The sequence below is a fragment of the Mustela putorius genome, unplaced genomic scaffold (assembly GCF_011764305.1).
Source record: "Mustela putorius furo isolate JIRA1106 unplaced genomic scaffold, ASM1176430v1.1 tig00003853_pilon_pilon_pilon, whole genome shotgun sequence".
Taxonomy (NCBI): Eukaryota; Metazoa; Chordata; class Mammalia; order Carnivora; family Mustelidae; genus Mustela; species Mustela putorius.
Genome location: NW_025422005.1, coordinates 56,034,237 through 56,044,465, shown reverse-complemented (window position 1 = coordinate 56,044,465; position 10,229 = coordinate 56,034,237). Strand labels below are relative to the sequence as shown.

General features: G+C 34.6%; 1 long non-coding RNA gene and 1 other non-coding gene across 2 annotated transcripts in view; one reads left to right on the top strand and one right to left on the bottom strand.

Annotated features, from left to right (window-relative positions):
• The first annotated feature begins 1,709 nt into the window (after positions 1–1,709).
• LOC123387492 lies at positions 1,710–1,816 on the top strand. Its single transcript, XR_006601929.1, has one exon. It is a non-coding gene; the product is annotated as a U6 spliceosomal RNA (small nuclear RNA).
• A 5,300-nt stretch (positions 1,817–7,116) lies between these two features.
• Positions 7,117–10,229, bottom strand: part of LOC101671965 — a 30,403-nt gene continuing 27,290 nt past the window's right edge. The window contains exons 3-4 of the long non-coding RNA XR_200237.3: positions 9,219–9,304; positions 7,117–8,425 (exon numbers count right to left, since the gene is read on the bottom strand). This is a non-coding gene — a long non-coding RNA (uncharacterized LOC101671965). The remainder of the gene's footprint in view (positions 8,426–9,218; positions 9,305–10,229) is intronic.

The following is a 10,229-nucleotide window of genomic DNA, read 5'->3' as shown; positions in this document are numbered from 1 at the left end:
CTAAGCAAGTTCATTTCAGCTCCTTCATGTACCAGTGCCTCAGAAAATAGAGTAAAACAATAGTTTCACATTTATCTTGCATATTTCATGAATACATTGTGATTATAAGTGTACTGATAAGGATAAAGGGAACAGGTGTATGAACACTTTGGGCAATGCATTATTTCATTTATTAGGACTAGAACTTTGGAACTTTCAAACTATATGTATTGTAAAAAAACAATATGTTACCATTAAAGAAATGTTATTTCTAAGCAGTTTGAATTTATTTGCACATATTGACTCTAATAAATACTTGTAAAATTCTTTTAATACTTTAGCAATTCTATAAGAGGCTTTTATTTTTTTAAAGATTTATTTATTTATTACAAAGAGAGAGAGAGAGCCCATGTGGGGGGGGGCAGGGCAGAGAGCGAAGAATCTCAAGCAGACTCCACACTGAGCGATCTCCACACAGGGCTCGATCTCATGACCCCAAGTTTATGACCTGAGTCAAAACAAGATAGACACTTAATGAACTATGCCACCCAGGTCCTGCTATAAGATGCTTTTAGAATGCAGGGTTTTTTTTAAATATTTACAAATCTGTGGTGATGTGTATAGTATTCTTGACTCTATGAAACATCATAATGTGGTATATCACAAAGAAGATGGGTTTTATGCGGCAAACAAACTTGAAAAGGTATTTAGTAATGTTACCTCTTCACATATGTTTTCTTATCTATAAAGGATATTTAAAAACCTACCAGTGTGGTTTGGAAGATTAAGTGAAAAACATATACTTATTTAGTATCTGGCACAATAGAGATGCTTATAAATATCTTCTCTATTATTAAGTCTGAAGTCATTTATCAATTTGTTCTCCTTTCCCTTACTCTGCATGTTTTAGCCTCTTTCTGCACCACAATCTGATCATATAATTTGATCACAAAAGGGTAACTGATAATTCGTGACACTTTGAAGACAGAAAATTCAATCACTTTCTAGTTCCTTTCTGAATTAAAATCATGGGTCAAAAACTATAGCTCATGGGCCAAACTCAGCCTGCAGCCTGTTTTTATATGACCCCTGAGCTAAGAATAAGTTACAAAGAAGGAAGAAGAAGAGGAAAAGGAGCACAAGGAGGAGGAAGAAAAGTAAGAAAATGGGGAAGAGAAGGAAAAGACTATGTCACTATTTGTGGTCCATAACACCTAAAATATTTACACTCTGGCCCTTAAATGAAAACACCGGACAACTTCTGGTTTATATCCTGAGATCTTTTTGATCAGAGACCTCATCCTACGGCATGGAATTGAGAATTCACCATAATTAGCTTTAAGGAAATAATTAATAAAAACCTAGACTTGGAAATAACCACATGTACTAACAATAAAGAAACCAAACAAAGATTAAAAGTATAACAAATCTGTGATTATTTTTAGATATTAGTAAAAATAATTCTTAGATACCTAGAGTCTGAGTTAAAATTAAATTCACTTGAAATGTTGCTTAGATTATTGGAAAGTTTCCAATTTTGCAACCAAACAGGCTCGCTGCATCATACATTACTTGACTATTACAGTAGTGGAAGTTAACGATGCCTAATTAAAATGCTTGAACTGCAATATTAGTAGTTATTTATTAAGCTGTTATTTCAGATCTTTGGAGGAAATACAATTTATGTCTTAAGCAGGCAATAAAAATCCCAGTATAAAAGTCAGACTTCCGTGCTTGCTTCGGCAGCACATATACTAAAATTGGAACGATACAGAGAAGATTAGCATGGCCCCTGCGCAAGGATGACACGCAAATTCGTGAAGCGTTCCATATTTAAAAAAAAAAAAAAAAAAAAAAGTCAGACTTCCAACTACCTCTTACTCCAGCATAAATTTAACTTCCTTGCCAAACTCGATTTATTTTAACATATCCAAGCACATGGAAATGTGCACAAGACTTAGTCAAGGTACAAAAGAACCTGTAGGCAAGAAATTTAATAAAAACTAGAAATATAACCCATAATATTAATAGTCTTCAGTCTTACGCATCCTGATGTTTACTGTGTAGATACATGAGCCCCTTTTCTGGGAACTGACACACCACACACAAGTGTAAGGCCCCTTACAGCACTGTCTGTCCCATATGATCATGTCAGCCCAAACTTCTAAATGGAGGCAATCAAATCTTTCTTCTAAAATTGGGTTTCAGATTCATAGTCAATCTCTGTTAACTACCTGAGCTCTTGTAGAACAAAAAGATGGTTACTTTTTAGCCATATATAGAGAGAAGCAGAAAAAGAAAAAATCTTTAAACAAAGAAAAATTCAGATTCGCAGAGCAAAGCCAGGACAGACTATGCTATTCTGTATCTAGAAAGTGTTTGTGTCATTGCCTTGTCTCCTGATGGCTTTTCCGTTTCTGTTTCCCATCCTTTGTGAGGCCCAGCAGACCTTCGTGTTCCCCACTTGTGTGAAATACTTCGAATCCATATGTAATACATATAAATTTGCTCTATGGCATTGCTCCCTAGAGTTATTGATTAGTAGTCCTGAGAATTTGTATTTCTAAAATGTTTACCATGGTTTGAGAATTACTATTTTAATATCATTATATATACAAAAGTCTTCAGTTGGAGTGATGAGATGGTGTGATTATATAGTTCGGCAAATTAGGAAAAAGGAGTCTATGGTCTTCAATCTAGATGATTCCCCTGTGATGTGAACAGTCCAATCATCCAAGCACCCCTTAATACACTAATGTTTCTATCTACTGTGTGATAACTCAGTACTTCAGAAACTAATTTTTTTAAGACTTTGTTTATTTATTTGACACAGAAAGAGAGAGAGAGAGAGCCAAGGGCACAAACAGGGTAAGTAGCAGGCAGAAGGAGAGGGAAAGCAGGCTCTCCACTGAACAGAGCCCAAGACTCTGGGATCACAACCTGAGCCAAAGGCAGATGCTTAACTGACAGAGGCACCCAGGCACTCTAGGACTTCAGAAACTATTAATAAGTGTATCAAACTACAACTTATAGTGTCACAATCATCTCAGCTTTATGGAAGAATCATCATTTCCAAAAAATAAGTTTAGGGAAAACAAGATGACTCTCCTTACAGCCTTCCATCATTTGTAACACCCAAATTCAAGGTCTAATATCTCTCCCAGAGTGAACCACTTCCATTGGAATCCTTCCCAGTCTAAAACAATCCATTTGTATCACCTTGATGAGCATAGGGTTTTAAAGATAAAGATTCTGTTTGATATCCAATGAAGGTAAGAAGCTAAGTTGCTAGAGGAGGGAAAATCTCTGACTATAGAACACAAGTAGTTAGCTTTAGGCAGGTACTAGAATAGAAATATAATAAATCTTTGGGCACCTGGGTGGCTCAGTCAGTTAAGCGTCTGCCTTCAGCTTAGGCCATGATCCCAGAGTTCCAGGATCCAGCCACGTATCAGGCTCGCGGCTTAGTGGACAGTCTGCTTCTCCCTCTGTCCCTCACCCCACTCTTGCACTCACTCTCTCTCTCTCTCTCTCGCAAATAAACAAAAATAAAATCTTTTTAAAAAAGAACCATAATAAATCTATACAGAGCACAAGATTCATAAAGTACAGGGCTATCTCCTATCTCCCAGTTTGGAAGAGAAAATCTACCAATTCCTTATGGTCAGAATTTCAGAGTATCAAATCACTTTGGTATCAAAACCAATTCATGGAGATTTTTATTTATTCCTGGGCATACATACTTCAGTGGAAGATTCAGCTTTATGAGGTCTTAATCTAAAACAATTTGGGGAATAAGAGCCCCTTTAAGAAAAAATTACATAAAATTATACGTACAAAGTCCTCTATACAAATATTCAGAGGGACACCTGGGTGGCTGTCAGTTCAGGATCTGCCTTCCACTCAGGTCATGATCCCAGAATCCTGGGACTGAGCCCGACAGAGGCTCCCTGCTCAGCAGGGAGTCTGCTTCTCCCTCTCCCTCTGCTGCTGCCCCTGCTTGCTCTCTCTCTCTCTGTCAAGTAAATAAATAAAATCTTTAAAAATTCTTTTAAATAAAAAATAAAATAAAAATATTCAGAATGAAAATATAAATCACAAAAAGTTACAAATTGTATTAAGTTGCAATACCAAAAATATAAAATCAGAAGATGGCATATTTCTATTAATTAACTTCCTTTACTAAATTAACTTTCAGCTTCATAATTTGTCATTAGTAAGGACATGAAAAATTTTAAGATTGTTGTCACATTTGGGAAAACCTCTATCAAGAAGAGGGCGATTTTGACTAGGTGTTGGTGAGAATCCATCTCTCTACTTATATTTTACTCATGTAATACTTGGAAGAATTTTCTACAAATTAGCTTCTGGCTCTGAACTATTCTGTTTGTCTTCCTCTTCTCATATATTTTAGGTGCTGAAGCTGTACTATGAGTAAATTGATAGTAAATAACTATCTATGCTGCATTTTTATGTTTTAATCCTGATTGAGTCAACACAACAGGCTATAGTAATATTCCTAGAAAACATCTCTACATCAGCATAGATGACAATGGTTTAACCATGGGGGGAGTAAATGCAAATCACATAAATAAAATCACATAAATAAATCTCATTAAACCAAGTGTATTGCCAAATCAATTTCCTCTAAACTAGATTCGAAACTACCCATAGCTACTGGAACACCAAGCCAAAACAAGGGGAAATACAACAAAGGTAAAGATACAATGGAAAGAATGGAAAGACTGATTATAGATTGAAAAATATCTTACTTTTTAAAAAATACTACAAAATTTTACAAAAATATGTGAACACTGTGAAGGCCTCTCCCAAGACTTTGGAATGAGCCCAGGTAAGTGAGAGGCCCTAAAACTATGCTTCTTTTTTTTTTTTTCGTTTTTTTTGTTTGTTTGTTTGTTTTTTAACATGACACAAACAAACTATGCTTCTTTTAATTCATGCTAAGCCTACCTCTGCATCCTCTCACTAGAAAGACTAGGAGTTTGCTTTATAAGTGATACGTGAAAGGTAAATATTCTGGCATCAAGAGGCTGGGTACAACTTTCAGGCTCCCACTTAATTCCTATTTGTCAGGGGCCATGCACTTGACTGTAACTTCCTCATCTCTAAGATGAGGCTGTGACAATAGTGTCTCAAAAAGATCTATTTAAGTGAGCACAGTTTTTAAAATATAGAGTGATTTATAAATGTTTATTTTTATTAATAATATCAGTACTACTATTCATACTGTTATTAATATGAATAATCAACTTAAGATTATAAAAATTACTTTTACTCTTCGGCATTCTTAGCATCTAGTCTCTACAATGTTTGTTCTTCTGTGGCTAACCCAGATGAAATAAAAGTAGAGCAAGATTATAGCCTTGCTACGCATGGATGGCTAGTGCACAATTATCCTTTCCCAGTGAGGAAAAGGTTTCCCTGGTAACTTGCCTCACTAAGCCCAATCCCTATAAGAACCTGAAATAGCCAAGCAATTTATTGTTTGCAATAAATTTAGTGCAATTTATTACGTCCAAGTTATTTTTTTTTAACAATCTTTGTAAACTCTGAGCAATTTTCTAATCAGGACTTTTTAAAAAGGTTAAGTCTTTTTTCCTATTCCAAACATTATTGAAATATATTGGAACAGAACATTATGATTATTTTTCTTTGTACTTTTAGCAAAGATATGTGGGTATTTGTTCATATCAAGTAATCAAGCTCATGTACCTTAAAATGGCTCATGGCTAATCTCTCAGGTAAATCTACTTGAGAACCCAGCAAAATTCCCAAGTTTTTTAGGGAAATATTAAGAACAGCATTCATTACTTTTTACCAGATTTTATTCATATTTATCTGAAAGACTGAATTTAAATTTAGATTTTTTTCTTGAATACTTTGCTTGGAAATCAAGTTTCCAGTAAAGAAATTATAAAGATTAGAAAAAGAATCTGGCATTTTAAAATGAGTACAAAACTCTTAACAAAATCACCTAAATGCAAAGGGGATCATTTTAAGATGACTGGGAAAAGAATGAAGAAAAATAAAAACATTTCTTAGACCATGCCTGTTAATAATTCTGAGTAGATGTGAAATCATTCCATAGTATTTATATTACAGCAGAACTCTGTAGAAACACAGTAAAGTTTTAAATATATCCCCACAATTTTTATAAAATAATTATTTAACTAATAGGTAGAAAGTAAAAGCAAAGCATGAAAGTATAGAAATGCACACAATAAACACAATGGTATCAAAGGGACCAATTCAAGAAATTTGTATGTTTGAAAGTATTGAGATGTTGATAGCAATTTTTCTGGGTATCTATTTCCAAGATGATGTCTTCTCTCCCTATTGTGTGCCAAAGAGTTTAGGATCAGCTTTTCTAGGTGTCCTGTTTGGATTTTCATTCATTCAACAAATATTTATTGAATACCTACAATCTTGTAGATACTATGTGAGGTACTGTAGGTATATAATGAGAACAGGAAAAAATGAAAACTCTAATTTGAAAAATCAATGCACCTCTATGTTTACTGCAGCATTACTTACAATAGCCGAGATATGGAAGACACCTAAGAGTCTATCAATAGATGAATAAAGATGTGACATATATACATAACAGAATATTACTCAGCCATTAAAAAAGGGTGAAATCTTTCCATTCATGACAACACAGATGGGCTAGAGAGTATTATGTCAAGTAAAATAACTCAGAGAAAAACAAATATCATACAGTTTCACTTATTTTTGGAATCTAAAAGACAAACATTAACAAAAGAGAAACATTCTCATAAATATAGAGAACTAGTAATTTCCAGAGGGGAGGGAGTCAGGGAATGGGCAAAATAGGTGAAGGGGATAAAGAGGTACAAACATCAAGTTATAAATTGACTGAATCACAGGGATGAAAAGCATGTCATAGGGAATATGGTCAATAATACTGCAATAACTTTGTGTACCTAATACACGGTAACTACACTTCTTATGGTGAGCTTTTCAAAGTATATATAATTATATATATATATATGCATTATATATGTACATATATAATGTATATAAATCAAATCACTCTGTTGTATACCTGAAACTAATATGTTATATGTTAACTAAGCTGCAATTAAAAGTTTAAAAACACAAAAATAAATACATAAAATGAGATAGGAAAATAATGGTCTCAGATTTCTGGTATTTAAATTTAGTGGAGTATAACAGGAGGTTTGTTTGAGATTTTGTTCTGTGTTCTAAGAATTACAGCAAAGGCTCAAAATTATACACAAAACATACAAAGTTCTTACATTATAAGCTCATAAATTCATCAGCACTTGGGCTCACACATATCTTCAAGGCTGAATGGGAGGCAAGAATCCAAAATCTTCTCTACCACACTCAATGATCATCTTTTCTAACAGTGAAAACACATAAAAGATGGGGAGGAGAGAGTGAATTGTGTGCAGTATCCAAGGAGAAGATAACTTTCTTTTCCTTTCCCAATATATCTATATGAATGCTTCTCCTTCTGAAATCCACTGGGAACGGGCAGCTTCATAAAAAATCCCTTTTACAATAGTAGGATTTCCACCAAAAAAGGAGAAAAGTCCAGTTGGGAACCAACAGACTCAATGATCTACCACTGGGTAACCATGAGCTGGGAAGAGAGAAAAAAGACAAGGCTAAAAGATAAAGAAGCAATGAAACTGCATTCATAGTGTTAAGGCCAAGCCAAGTAGACATCTCAAAAGGAGTTGAGTTTCAGCCTCTCTTTGCAGGAACTTCTCCCAAAAAGCACCCCAGCAGTAAAATGCTATCAAGCCAGAAGCTAAGGGTACAGGAAATGAAAATAATAAACCAGAGCTTATCTCCCATGTCAAAGAATCATCAGGGAATCCAAACAAGGTCCTCTACAACCCATGACAGAAACAACCAATGGCAGTCAGAGAAACCTCTTATCAATTACAAGTAATTACTTCTACTCTCAATTCAATAAGTAAAGGCTTGGGTTTTTTCCCCACTCCCTTCTCTGCACCAGAACCTAAGAGAGGAGCTAGTACCTAGAAGAGGAAGTTGGATGTGGAAACTTTGTTCTAAGCTACTGAAGATCAACCAGATAGTCCTAACTGTGCTTTTAAGAAAAGAGAGAGCTTTGAATCAAGTATGAGAGGGAAGTCTTAAAATATACAAGACTGAGATGTTAAAGGCTGCAATAGAACAGTTCTAATAACTGAAAGTGCCTGGAATATTAAAGAGTCTATTCACAATTCTATTAGGCAAAGTGAATGCCATTGCTCTCCCCAGAGTTTGGTCCAAGTCGTGAGGAAAGCTAACAGCAAAACAAATGGAGTTAAGCAGATGGATCACTGAAAGCTAGATGTGGGGTTTAGGCAGTTCTGAATCCCAGAAAAGATATCTGCACTAATGGTACAGATTTGGAAGCTCTCAGCACCTAAAACAGAACCAATAAATAATATTATTAACAAAAATATAATATTATAACAATAATAATATTAATGATAACAAGTAACATTTATTGATCTAATTGCCAGCCACAAAACTAAGAGTTTTATATGGATTATTATATGGATTATAATTTAATCCTTAGGACATCCTAATATACCTAATATATCAAAATGGCTACCACTTTGTTCCCATTTTACATAGAAGAAAAATGAAATTTATAGAATTTAAAGGACTTGCCCCAGTCTCCTACCTGGTAAATAACAGAACAAGTATCTAAACAAAGTAGTTCTGACTCCTCCAATGATCACTTTGTTTGACTGAATTCAGTAAAATGGCCTTATGAACTTTTTCAACAGTATAAAGTAGATGTTATCATTTAGATACACATAAAAGAAGGAGGAAGAAAAGATGGACAAAAATTAAAAAAGGTTAGTGCACCTGGGTGGCTTAGTTGGTTGAGCATCTGACTCCCTGATTTTGCCTCGGGTCATGATCTCGGGGTGCTGGGATCTAGCCCCATGTTGGGCTCTGTGCTCAGAACAGTGTCTGCTTGGGATTCCGTCTCTCTCCCTCTCTGCCCTCCCCCCATTCACACTCTCTAGCTCTCTAAAATAAATAAATAAAATCTTAAAAAATAATAAGAAAGTTTAGTTAAGATATTTTATAAGGTGAAGACAGTGAGGTCATTATAGAAATATAAAAGTTTGGTCTGTTTGTTTTCCAAAGCATTGTTGAGAGCCAACTTAGAATGAAGAATGTAAATTTATAACAGTACCTACTTTGCTGGTGGTTGATACATCCTTACAAGGAAAATGCTGTTTTCTTTATGACATGACATTTCATCTATCAGTTCCATTCTCTATTCCTTGATAACAGCAGCATAGAATAAAGTATATGATTAATAATTTTCATATATATACACATATATATGCACATACACACACACCCCTATATGGAAAAGGTACAACTAATGGATGGGCATATATACGTTTTTAAAAACAGAGGTATATTTCATGGATCACATTCCTTTAATGCGATTCATTTCATGAGTTACAGAACATTCTATATTTCTGGTAAGATGAAGAAAACTAAACTAAAATTGTTGAGGTCCATTTGTAGCTAAACACTCAAAGCTATTGCATTATCCTTTTTACTTTACATAGCCATACTTCATTTAACTGACAAAGCTCAGGAAGGAGATGCGCAACATAAATCAATTTTCCAGGTAGCTGATGCTTACCTACTGTAGTATCAAACTGATTCTACTTCAATAAATTCAATGGAAACATTCTAAAATATATTACATATTTCCAGTCCTTTATTCAGAGTTACATGATTTAAAATGCATCCTTTTCTTGATGGCCTAGATTCACAGTCTTTGTTTTCCCATTAGCAAAATGAAGGTAAATAAGAGTTATTAATGAGCAGGTACTAAGTGCTGGCCACTATGCTATGATCTTGACTCCAGAATGAGCAGTATGGTGTAAATGTTAAAAAGACTCTGGAGTTGAACCATTTCCTAGCTCTGTTACCTTAGGTAAAGTACTTAACCTCTCCATGCCTCCGTTTCATCATCAGTAAAAATGAGATCATAAAGATAGCTTCTTCATGGAGTTATTGTGAAAGTTAATTTCTTCAAAACACTTAGAGGAGTACCTGGATCTTTATAAGCATGGAGTAAGTGATAGTGATGATGAGGAGGAGGCTCTCATGTAATCCCCCTAGCAATCTAGAGTACTTGAGATGAAGAAACTAAAGCTTAGAGACCTTAAATAACTTGTCAAGGCCAC